This window comes from Rhodnius prolixus, unplaced genomic scaffold (genome assembly GCF_049639745.1).
Source record: "Rhodnius prolixus isolate KJV_2025 unplaced genomic scaffold, Rpr scaffold_5, whole genome shotgun sequence".
NCBI lineage: Eukaryota > Metazoa > Arthropoda > Insecta > Hemiptera > Reduviidae > Rhodnius > Rhodnius prolixus.
In genome coordinates, this window is record NW_027411624.1 from 40,927,507 (window position 1) to 40,940,683 (window position 13,177).

The window sequence follows — 13,177 nt, forward strand, 5'->3', positions numbered from 1 at the left end:
GCTTTAGCTATATCCACAGAATAGTTTTTGTCTTACGATTCTAAAAATTGTATGGATGGAGTGCAAGACTGACTTAAAAAATTCATGAGAATTGAAGAAATGGTGGATAAAATAAGAAAGGAAACTGTAATTAATTTTTTAGAATAATAACCAGTGCCTCTAATTTGGGATGACAATCTGTAGGACATGCTGTGAAGCGAAGGCTTATAGAGGAAGGCGATCAGGTATCTTTTGCTAAAGCAAAACCCGTTTCTTCGTTCGCAAGTTCTGTGTATGGATAAAGTGCACTAAGAGCTCTCAGGTCGATTCTCCTTCTTTTCCTCAAGGATGTTTCTCTAATAAAAGAGTTTTTGGTCCAAATATCTCAATTGAAGGCATCGTTAAGTAAAATTCACGCTGTCAACTCTCAGTTCTTTTACACCTAAGGCCACTGTTGAACTATTGCTAAATATGACTCAGTTGGATTTGTAATCAAAGTATTCCAAATAAAAAAGGAATAATACGTGAAATACACTCGAAAATGATAAGGTGTATGTTACGCGAGCGCTCTAGTTACTGACGAATTTAGGAGGCATCTGGGTAGGCATTAAAAAAAAACAAAAAATATCAGTTAAGAAGGATTTTTTAAGCGATAAGGAGCTAAGGTTTTTAATGATTACGAAACCAAGGGCGTTGATTTGGTACTCGGACGGATTTAGTCAAGTGAAAGTGGCCCTTACTGGACCAGATGTTTGAATTGGAGGTGATAGCTACAGCACGCAAAAAGTGTAATAAAATTGTTTTTAATTCTTGGCAGGTAAGCAATCTTTAAATAAACAATCTCTCGTACACAACCAAATATTTTAAATTTATTTTATGAACATATTTATTCAAATATTGTGTTTGCTACAATATACTCAACAAATAAAGATAAATGAAAAAACAAAAATGATAAAGTAAACTGTATTATACAGACAGGAAGAACCAAGAAACTACGGGTACTGCTCCAAAGTTTAGGAATATTTAGTCCCAGGCTACATTTATGTATTTTGCTGTATTATTTGTATTTATTCATGTGCCTTTTTTTTAAGCTGTTTTTATTGTTTCAGCACTTTATAACAAGTTTAACTGTAAACTAGCTTCTATTTTACGTCATTATTGGGTAAATTGAGAATTATTATTGGGCTGTTCAATCACTACTTTACTGTAGTTGAAAAACTTCATATTTATGCACTGACTGTATTCTTTTGCTGGGACAATAATTTTGGCCCTCGAGTTGTTTCTATTGGCCTGCCATAATAAGATGGCCTCACTAATTTACTACTTTAAGACAATTAAGAAAATAGTTCATTTGGGCTGCCATAAAGCTCCGTAATCCTTTTCCTTCTAGCAATTAATCCTTTATTAAGTTGCAACTCAATACTTGGCAAATTTGATCTTTGCTTGTTACATATTGCGTGCAGTAGGTTTCGAAGGTAAAGTAACCTTCTAAGGTAACCTAATCTTAGGGTAGGTCCACACAGACGTTCTTCACTGCTCAGATTCTAATTCACGCAGATTAAAAAAAAAGAACGAACAGGGCAGAGCTTTTGGTGCAGGGGCCTCCTTTCTTTATACGTTAACTTGGTTTTCTTCGCACTCCTTCATTCGGCTGTCCATTCTCACTTGTTTGGTCTTACATTGTTCTTAAGGAGCTAACTTTTGATGAGCTCTTCACGTTCTTCTACAGAAGTGGAAAAGCTGCCTTTGTTCCACACAAACCAGCTGGAAGTACACGGCTGCTTTTTGGTGATTCAATTGACTGATTCAAAGAATGTGATTTCTTATTTGATAAACTTATACCATGATGAGGTACGTCTTTTTTTTCTTTGTTTTAACTTGAATCTGTGAAGTAGAATGATCTATGAATGATTAGTCAAGCTTTCAAGCTTTTTCAGGCTTTTTTTATTCTCCAGACATTGGTTGTAAGCTTTAAAAGCTCTTACTTAATATTCCTTTGTGATTTATGCTTTACGTTCTCTTTACTGTAAAGATTTCTTTCTGACATCTGTCTACCTTACTTTAACTTTTTAAGTGTATTTAAACCTTTTTATTTTATTTTTTGTTCAATCTTCTATTTAATAAATTCTCGATAAATTATAACACAAAGTGAGCTTTGGTTATAATCAGGCATTTGAAATGAAAAACAGCTAGTCATGTTAATGTTTTTAAGCTGTACAGTTTAGAATATACACACTAAATGATTTCAACAAGAAATTCATCTAATTTTAAAACCACCAACTTTATACTTAACGAGATAAATTAAATGATTATGGAGAACAATTAATGAAACTTAAGCTAAATTGTTATGTAATTAACAGAGAGGCTGGAAAAGTGATGAAAATTTATGAGAAAATAAATTGAAAGCAGTAACACTATACGAGTATTCGAGTTGAAAAGGGCTGAACTTTCCTTTGTTGTGGCATTCTACAGCAATCAAGCTAAATGAGAAACCAAAGACTTAGTCGCCCAAGAGTCCTTAATTTCTTTTTCTAATAATAATATTGTTCCTTCATACCTCCATAATCTTAATAGTTTGTATTTTGATTAAATATAAATTTTGATAAAATTCTATTTTGTATGGTTATTTAAGTAATAATGAATTTACAGTTTTTCTTTTTTTTCATATAACGCCTGTGTAGCAAATGTTGGCAAGTTCATCCCATTAAATACTGTCAGGTACAAGCTGGAAGAGTTACTCAGCGCCAACTAGTGTCACAGCACATTACAGTCTACGTTCTATCATTTTGAAAGCCATACTGGATCACACGACCTTTTTTGCGAGGTATTTTCTCCATCAAATCAGCCTGGAAGAGGACTGGTGCCCTTTATCGTGGTCTTTATGAGGCCATGAAGGATGAGATGGAGAAAGAGAATGGATTAACTATCTTATTAGGTAACATCAAACTTTCTATTCGATCCCCCGAAGCATCATCTTCGGTTAACGTAGATCAACGTATGCTGTCATTAACTGTTTGCATGCATTTAGAGATACAAATATTATACTTTTTTTTATTGTCATTCGTCACCAGCGCCATGGACGCCTTTAAGGTTAAGATTAGAGGATTCTATGAATTTCTAGTCTAGGATTGTAGAGAGCAGGGCATGTGATTAGTATTTGTCGGAGGATTTTGTATTTATGTTTAGTAAATAGTGTCCGAGTCAGTCATGAGATATGATGTCCAGAAATACAGAGCGTAGGAGTACATTGCTAGTGGGTTCTGTTTAATATTAAGGTTGCGTGGGTAATGTTGCAGTCGTATATACTGTAGTAAAATGTAAAATGAAGTTACCGAGTTACTAAGTTCTGGCTTAAGTATGACCCAAGTTCTTTAGGTAAAGTTTTGACCGCACGGATGGAATTACAGCTTTAAATTTGTTGGCTACTTTCATCAATATCATTAAGAAGGAATACAAGTTTTGAAAGCCAGTTATATCTGGATGAGGATTGGCCTAAGTCTGTAGCCCTAGTTTTTCCCTCCTTACAGAAAGTACATAAAATAAATATTTAATTCAGAAAAACTTTTTGAAAAGTACACATGTCAAAACCGGCAAAACTTTCTTTCCAATTTAAGAATTGAGTTTAATTTTTGCTCTCTACTCTTGATACTCACTACTCGAACTTTATCATTAAATATATTTTTAGTAAAAAAGAAAGAAAATAAATAGTGAGTGCTTCCAGCGGCTGAAACTTACTCCAAACTTTCCACAAACTAAAGATAGCAAAACTATTGCTGAGTAAACTAACATTACTTACTTAGAGTAAAGTAGAAAAAAGTTAGGAAAAGAAAAATAAATATATGTTAACAGAAATTTATTAACTAACAAACAAAAAAGAAAGGAAATAAGTAATAAGTAGAAAAATAAAGAAATAAGTAACTTCAATATTTAAGTCAAAGAGATTACCTACCATTATCAAGAAAAACTACTCCTTATGAAAATTAAAACTTTTGCAAAATACATAATAATAAATAAATCGCTCAGTATATAAATCATTCAGTTTCTTTTAATTTGAGGAAGCCTTCATCAAAATATTTCAGAAGGTATTGGAAAGAAAGGGTTTCTGGACATACCGTGAGTGGTGATGTCGGACATCACCTCCTCGTAGATCTGAAATGCTATATCCCTTAGGGATGCTCTAGGAAGAGTGGTCTCATAGGTGTAGTAGGGTTGCAAGATCTCTACTTCAATAAAACTGTATGGTATTCCAAAATGATGAATAAATGCATTAATACTTGGGTGAATAAAAGTTGCAGGGCACTGCTTTAAAGGTTCATTTTTGTAGATTTTATTTTGCTTTTTCTGAAAACTCAAAGTAGGCAGAAAATGTTAATTTAAAGACACATACGAGTGTCTCACAAAAGATTAAAAAAACAACAACAACAACGAATGTCTACAGTGTAGTGAATGTGAACACCTTTGTTAGGTAACCAACAGAAGTTAGTATGGAACTAACTGGAATGTAATGTTGCAGGAGAGGTAGCTGTGTAATTAAGTACGAAAAACATGGAGTTCCAGTTAAATAACTTCCTCCAGTGAGCTGGAACTAGTGTTGGGACATCAGAAGCATAGTTAGACAATAATAAAATCCATGCTTAGTAGCTTACATTCCATTGCATTACTGGAGTCCAGTGCTGAATGAATGCGCTATTTTATGTAAATGGGCGTACAAACGCTTGCTACAACTTTCTCTATCTAGTTCTTTTTTTTTTTTTTGTATGTAAATTTTGAAACGTATCATAGAAATTAACCCAGCTTTTAATCTTTTAGCTGTGTTAGCAGGTGTTGTTTTCAGATATCCCGAAAATATTGCAGGCAGATCTGAGAATTTAAACAAGAGTGAGGATCCGTAGAAGTTTTAAGAAAGATTTTGGACTAAAGGAAAGATTTGAGCAAGGCAAGATTTTGGTGATGTTAAGCGCATCAGAAAACGGTAACTTCGAAAAAAGGAATTTATAAAGGTACTAAAATAATAATAATGGTCACTAGTCGAAAGACCAAGAAATAAAATTAAAAAACTAATTATCAACCATTGAAAAAGTTTATGTAGCAGTAAACTTTTTTTGAAATCGCCTAATGGCAGACTCTTTTGAATGTTTTGCTAGTATTCAATAAGAACTTTTGTGAATTTATTAATTGTAGAACGCTTTATTTTCCAACTTCTGTTACAAAAAATAAAAAAAATATATTTATCTGTTAATGCTTCTTTACGAGATTCTTATCGTATTCTTCGCCAATGAATAAATGCACATAACATAAAATTTAAATCAATTTAGTAACAGTATTAAAAAAAAAGGGAGAATAATCATTGTCTTCCTTTTACTACAAATTCTAAATTAGAATTATTATTTTTTTAACTCAGGATTTAAAAAATATTTAATTCATCCCTCTTCAGCATGCCTTAAAACGTTTTTTCTCTAGAAAATTAATCAAAAGTTACAAAACTATGTAGTGGGGAAAAAACGAAGTTAAAAAAAAGAATGCATGGAAAACAGTAAATTGCTTAAATTCAAAAAGATGTGGTTTAAAAACGGATTAAAACGTGTCTTTAAATGTATAAACGTTAATCATTTTTATAAATATTATTTTAATGATATTAATTCTTAAAAAAAAAAAAATAAACTAAAGGAAACTGTAAAAGGCACAATTGAAGGACGCTATCTGAAGGGCCAACGTTTCACAGGATTGCTTTAATAAACGGCGAAAACGTCGTCATACTAGAAGTGCGATGCAGCCTAAAAAAGCGTCATTAAATTACCAACGCTTGTGTTACTTCGTGTGTTTTGGGCCCTTAAAAAAAAGTCTACAAAATTCTTCATCGGACGTTACTAACTAAGCAACAGCGAACATAGTGCCCTCATTGGGTATCCAGCCTTAATTTTTTGTATTAAAGCTACAAAGAATTGTATCAAGAAATTGTAATTTAAAATTATAAAAAGGTTATTGCTACAGCTAATGTATTTTTATAATCTGGCAACAATTGTTATTTAGCGTTCATTGCCAGATTTATTTCTTTTATGTATTTAAATTGCTTTTGGCGCTGTAACAATTAATCTTATCTTACTTTCAGTTGCAACAGTTAATTTGAACAGGACATTCTTATATAGTTAGAGCATTCCAAAATGTAGCGGCTTCTTAAAAATATCTGCCAAAAAAGTAGGAGTGGACACAGCGACTTGATCTTTCTTCACTGTGGAGGTGGTTTTTTCCAAAGATGGAATTTTTACATAGTTGGATACTCAATATAGGTTCACTTCAAAAGCTTTTTAAGGAAACTAGACTAGCAGCACCACTTCAAATTATCAATTTTCATCTAAATAAATTCAAACTAGAACATACCGAGCAAATATATTATTAGAAAACTAAAAAGAAATCGTTCGAGACGAACAGTACCGGTTAAGGGATTAGACCATTGGTTTATCAATGAATGAAACGAACATCTAGAACAAAGTTTGGTACTGTCTGACGAGTGGCTACTAGGTGAGGTGTAGCTTAAGGCAGGGTTATTTCTCCGACTCTTTTTTTAGTATGTATGAAAACGGCAGCAGGCAAAGAAATACTAGAGGTAAAGTTATACGAGATGATTTGATGATTTCTGTGCGAAACAGACTTTATGCTCATGATGAATGCAATTTAAAAAGAAGGGATTTCTTCGTGTGGAGAAGATGAACAAGATCAGGTTTCTTCAGGCATAGGTTCTTGGCAGTAAAAATTCTTACAAATTCTGTGCGATTTATGGACGAGCGGATACGAAATAGTAGAAATCAACATTCGTCTAATCAGTGATTTAAACTAGTGCTTATTCGCTAAATTATAGAGCATATCGTTTTAAATAAACAAAAAGCTGAAATTCTGACTTAAATGAAAATGGTATGATGAAAAGTACGAATTTTCCCAAGGGTTTTTTTTTTAAATCAAAGGCTGGTTTCACAGAGATTCTTATCTCACCCAGCTTCTCTTAAAAGAACTTCACCATTTTGCTTGAAAGCGTTATTACAAAAATTAATTCAGCAGTGTTACTGGGGGAGCACCTTCTAAATGCTAATTGTTACTTATGTGTTTTCTAAGATATGTCCACACTCGTAATGTATTGCTAAAATTCCGTGGTTACAGTAAAAAAAATGTTTCAATCAGGGTTTTGGTTAAAAGAATGTCGTGTAAATGTTTTCACAGGATATTTTTTGTTTTGTTTAAAAATGTATTAATTTAACCTGCAAGTGGAGACATTTTGATTAATTGTGATTTGTGTTTTCAGCGGGATTTACGCAAGTTTGTTATTATAGTTAATGATTAAGGTGGAAAAAAGTTTACCTCTAAATCTTTCAACTTTGTTCAACTTATAAATAATGCACCAATATCAGTTAATTAGGTAAGAAAAGCTTTATCACGCATAATATGATACAAAGAAAGAAGAAACTTATCAAGAAAAGTAAACTAAATAATTTTCAAAGATGTTTGCATTCTAAGTTAATAAAATAAAAGATTAGTTTTGGGTGAATGTATAAAATAAGTTTTTCTTTATACACAAAAGATATGAGATAAAAAACGGTTGGTGCTGTTTATTGGAACTCTGCTGTGCGGCCTGGATTCCCAATATTAATATTTATGAAGAAGCACTACCAGGGCAAGACCAAACCGAGGTTGGTACATAAAAGGCACTTACTTCTTCACAACATCGTCCTCTATTAAACCTTTAGGAACTTTCTATATGATAAAATATTTCTATTTTCTCTTTGGTGAGAAAACATTTTGCGATTCTGTTATATTATCTACAACGAGTTATCATCAGAAATATCGTTTTTTTTTTTAAGGTCTCCAGAGTCAGAAAAGAATTTACTAGAAAATAATTTGAACCTCAAGTTTTATATTCGTTTTAATCCAACTTCGAAGCAGAATTTAAGTCCTTCAGCATACTGTGACACAAATTGCTAACCCAGTTGCCCCTGTCCAAAACAAAGGTAAGCGTTTTTCCGTCTACTCCAGATCTTTCATATATTCTGGAACCATTCTTATAAAGATCTGAAGTAATCAACAACTTATAATGCATGTGCTGAAGTTTTTTCTTTGCTAATTTTTTTGAGATTAAACGAGAAAAAATTGTTTTCTCTTAGTTCAAGTGATGAAAGTATTGTGATCAAGATAAATTTTCTACAAGGAGTTTTCTCCAATCAGTTTGATGATCTTCTGAGTCCAGTTCTGAGGCTTTTTCTCCCCATGAAAATTGGTGGATTACGTGAAGTGAACACTCAACGTTTCGAGTAAGGAAATAACTTATTATTAAATTGGTATTTTCAAAATAGAAAGTATTTATTTTAAGAATTTAAATTATATATAAAGTATTTAAAATATTAAAATTAATTTTTGTTATTCAATAAATTACAGCTGATATAATATGGCTGAACTAGTGGAAATACTTGACGATGCTGACACAACGCCAGAAGGACTTTGGCTTTAGCTTAAATCGAATATATAAGTTGGTGAGCAGAAAATTGATGACTCCGCCCGCAAGATACATTCAAATTTCAGCCACATTTCACACAATCTTAGTGTGACAGTGTCTCTTCTGTTGTAACACGATTCTATGTTTCGTTCGAGCCTCATTGCAGCTAGTAGTCTTTTGGAAAAAGCATCAAAACGGTCTTCTCCTTTAGTCTCTTGATACTTAGTAAGACTTAAAAATGGTAAGGCTTCTGTCCGGTTTAATGTCAAGGTATCATTTTCGTTCCTTGTGGAGCCCCTAGAAAACCGTATAGTTTAACTATTTTTGAAACTACTCAATTGATGATTGCCAACCCCGAGAAATAAAAAAATGCCACAACTTCTTTTGTCTAGTTACTGTCTGCTAGGACCCAGTTTCTAGTTGCTCTGGAGCCTTAACCCCACCAGCTAGTTCTGTTAAATCAATCTAAGTAATCACTCGGTAAGTTAATAACAGAAAAATATTTAAAATAAACAGGGATGATAGTAAATATTTTTAAGATAAAGTTTGTTGTGTAACTAAACAGAACAGTACATAATATGTGTATTTATTTAGGTATTAATGTTTGGGGTAGTTACGGCTTGTGTAAATGTTGGAAGGGTCTTTAATAATTAAGTTGCGGTCGGTAATTAGGAGATAATGTACTTTCGGTTAATGGTAGGGCTTTAATATGCAATGAAGTTGGACGAAGCACTTACTTCTCTACATGTTATTTTTAGACAATATAAACAACTTGAAATATCTACAGATAATTTACAAAAAAAAAACTTTAAATTTTCTTGACTATAAAATATATTTCTGATTAATTATTAAGTACAATAAAATAATCTGTTTTTCCAATATATGGATTGTCTCTTTGCCTTCATCTATAAATAATTGACCCTGTTTTCTGAAGTCTTAGAACCAACAGTTAAATCATTCAGTTGTCTTTGGGCCCAATCATGTTAGTCTAAAAAAAGTTGCCTTCGTAGATGAGCACTAGGACTGTGCGATCCGTGGGCAACTCATCATACATTCTGTGATGAACGGTCGAAGTATTGGAGAAATATTTTGCGAAGCACTAACAATAATATTTTATCAAATTGTAGTTTTAACTTAAATCGATAATTGAAACTGAATGCAATATTATAAAATTTAAGTACATAAGCCCAAAGGAAAACTAAAAATACATTTTCTTTGAGCTTAGGAACAAAAAAGAAAAAAATGGTTGATTTATCGAACACAATAAGAGCGTTATGTACTCGTATTAAAGGTAGTACACGGTCTGATGCTTAAATTTAATGAGGCTATCAGCTGCAATAAAGACGAACTGAGATTTATGCTTTTTGCAAGGATTTCCTTGCACAGCTATTAAATGTCACGTAGTAAAACCCCTTTTATAGATGTTGTTGTAAGTTAAACGAGAGAAACTATTACATATATATAAATATAAATTCTACAATGGATCATAATGTAACAATTATACGACTGAAACTTTTTAAGTATGGATTAAGTTGGACTTTTAAATCTTTTGTTTAATAAACAAGTTATTTTATCGCTGGTGGTTTAAAATTAATGATCTTTCAATTAAAATCACTTTTTTAAGGGTCGGTTAAAACATTAAAATAATGTTTTCATGCAGCATGATTCTTATCTACACTAATAACTGGCTCCTTAAAGACTTAACTCTCGGAGTCGGAGTCCTGAATTGTAAATGCGCAGTCTGGGCAAATGCCTAAGGCGCTTGATTTTATTGATCACGTTTAGCATTTAAAGATTTAATAGTTACTTTTACTTTCTTGAATTTCTTGTAGAAATTTATTGATAATATTCTTTAAATGGTTGTTGATCTTATGGGTAGAATGAGAGCTTATAATACAAACATTATATTTATATTATTTATATGTTACTATATGTAGTCCTCGGGTTACGACGGTCCCGAGTTACGAAGTTTCGTGGTTACGACTCCCATTTACAGTACAGTACTGTACAGTATGTACTGTGAAAAGCCAGCGAACTACTACTGTACGTGATTTGGTGTGCAGCGGCTCGGTACCGAGGAAGACGGTGTCACCAGCATCCCAGTACGCCATTAACATCGTTGTCACGATCACTTTTTGCCCTTTATTATGGCTCCCAAACGTAAGGCAGTCTCTTCTGATGGCAGTGCATCGAAGAAAAGGAAGGCCATCACCATGGAAGTGAAATTAGATATCGTAAAGTATACTACTGTTTTTTTATTACTGTTTCATTTCATTATTAAACGTACTGTACAGTATTTTATATGTGTTTTTGATAATTATGTAGGGGATGTGTTAGGATACCATATACAGTACTGTTATTATGGTAATACAGTACGGTACTGTATATGGTAACACAGTACAGTACTGTATATGGTAGTACAGTACTGTACTGTATGTGGTACAGTTTACGTATGTTCCGACTTAATCGAAAAAAAAACGGTTTACGACGCCGCGTAGGAACGGATCAACGTCGTAATTCGAGGACTACCTGTATATGTAAATTTATTATACATTTATGTTTTCGTTAATATTAAAGTATCCCCTTTTTCATCCGTCCATGACACCTCATTCGTAGTTATACGTAAAGCCCTGGCTGAAAAATACTCGGATATCTTTTTACTAGATCAAGATTTCCACATTATAATTGCAGCCAATTTGGCAAAAAGGATACTGCTCCAATCGTTTCATTTACACATTCTTTTATTTATTCTGAAGAATAAAGTGTATTTATTCGTATACGTCATTTAAGGTAAAGCAAATTTAATTGCCTCTTTTTTCGGGCGGGGCTTAACGTCCAACCAATTTATACATTATTTTATTTATTAACTATCAATTTTCATTTGTATAAATAATATAAAAGCATCAAAGACAGAAAACGCATAAATCTTTTATTAAAAGCAAAATATCTTTATTCAGTAAAGAATCAATCGTACGTATAAATTAAATAACCTTACAAAAATGTGTTATTTTAAAAAAAAAAATCCTCAAGAAATTATTTTCCTCACAGATAAATCTCTAGTATGGCAGAATAGATGTCTTATCTTGACAAGTTCTGACATTCCAATTTATCTCACCTTCGGACTCACCTTGAGAAAAAAAAAAGGAAAAAGGGCTGAAATGTTTGCGTGACCAGAAATTCTAAAACAAGAAGGGTATGAATAGAATTGAGAATATAAGGCTTGCTATGAAATTGAACCCTTGCCGGCCTTACTAAGATGGGAACCCCATAGTTAAGCCTTCAAAACAAAAAAGAAATACTAAACTTGCACACACGCAAGAAAGATAGTTTATTGGGGGTGATTTCGGCGAGAGAGGAAGTTATAAGCCTATATTTAGGCTTCTAAGAAAGCCTAAACCACCCGCATTATATCGACTGACCCTATTTTGTGGTTTTTCCTGCTGATTTTCTTCTAGTATTTAGTTTTATTACAGAGTAGTTAATGAACTAACTATGTAGTTCAGCATACAACCAAGTAAAGTAAAGAAGTAAAAAAAGAAACTTCTTAACTGCGATATCATGAATTTCATTTGGCTGATTCTTGACGTTTATTTGGACTTTAGGCAGTAGACGATACAGGCTTAAAAGTTTTCACAAACATTACTAGATGGCACCGCTGTTCATTGGAAACCAACCAAACATAAGTTTGCTACGTGCCTTAGCAACGACTTTAAAAAAATCAACTATTTTGTTTTCACAATTTCAGATTATTTACGAGGTTGGAGAAGGATTACGTGATTTTAATTTCGGTTAAGCTATAAGGATGGCAGGAATATAGAGTACTGATCCATCCGTTAGTTGGTAAGTTTGTATGTAAATAGTTGTATATAGTAGAGGGATGAATGTGTGAAGCGAATGTATTTATAAGTAAGAATGGAGAGTGAGTGATATTCTAGTGATAAGCACCTAGACGATGCTGGCTGTATACATAGACGATGCTGGATGCATACATAACATAGACGATGCTGCCTGTATGGCGAAAACCAATGCCAAAAAAAAACAACAAGGTTTTGCAGGTTCGCCGTTGGTGTTTTATTTCATTCTTAAAATCGATATGCCAATCTCACTTAATCTGATGATCAATATAGATTAGTAGAGAAGGAATATTTAGTGTATACTTGATAATGAGATAATAATTTCTCTTTCTGAGAGATAGGAAACAGAAAGACAGACATGATATTCTCTGATGTAGTTAGAGGCGTTATAAAGAGATCTCTTTCGATTCTATTTTCGAGGGCTTAGAGTCCCCCGTCAAGCAAAGCTTAATCTATTTTATCTTCACCGGTAGAAAGATTAGGGAAAATATAAAATAATAAAAGGAAGACTATAATATAATTTATTAATGTAATTAAAGATTGAACATAATTTAAAAGTAATTTGCGTTCAAGAGAAATACATAAGCTTCCACCCAGCATGATTTGCTGATAGATTTGCGAAATTACAGTAAAGTAACTACATTACTGTAGACTTCGTAGACTATTAACCGCTTATTGTTGATCTAATAGGAGAGGACTCTCTTTTCGTACTTCCCTTTGTTGTGTTTATAAGCAACAACGATAACAGATAATGTCCACAACATTTCACCATCTATTGACACTCGTCATCAGAGAGGAAATCACAAATAGTTTGAGCAACTTGTGCGTCGAAAGGAATGTTTTAGTTTGGGTGAATGGTTTGATT

The 13,177-nt window shown here is 32.7% G+C and overlaps 1 protein-coding gene and 1 long non-coding RNA gene across 11 annotated transcripts in view; one reads left to right on the forward strand and one right to left on the reverse strand.

Annotated features, from left to right (window-relative positions):
* The window catches only part of LOC141458143 (uncharacterized), an 85,918-nt gene that overhangs the window by 29,902 nt on the left and 42,839 nt on the right, over positions 1 to 13,177 (reverse strand). The gene's annotated exons all lie outside the window — the stretch shown is intronic.
* Positions 610 to 10,048, forward strand: LOC141457961 (uncharacterized). Of its 10 annotated transcripts, XR_012460665.1 has the most exons (9): positions 881 to 1,830; positions 2,661 to 2,914; positions 4,493 to 4,979; positions 6,089 to 6,216; positions 7,274 to 7,387; positions 7,550 to 7,658; positions 7,830 to 7,976; positions 8,130 to 8,276; positions 8,401 to 10,048. It is a non-coding gene; the product is annotated as an uncharacterized lncRNA (long non-coding RNA). The 10 variants fall into 10 exon arrangements; XR_012460666.1 differs by lacking the exons at positions 881 to 1,830; positions 6,089 to 6,216 and adding exons at positions 610 to 796; positions 2,340 to 2,552 and having other exon boundaries at positions 7,274 to 7,658; XR_012460663.1 differs by lacking the exon at positions 6,089 to 6,216 and adding an exon at positions 2,340 to 2,552 and having other exon boundaries at positions 880 to 1,830; positions 7,274 to 7,658.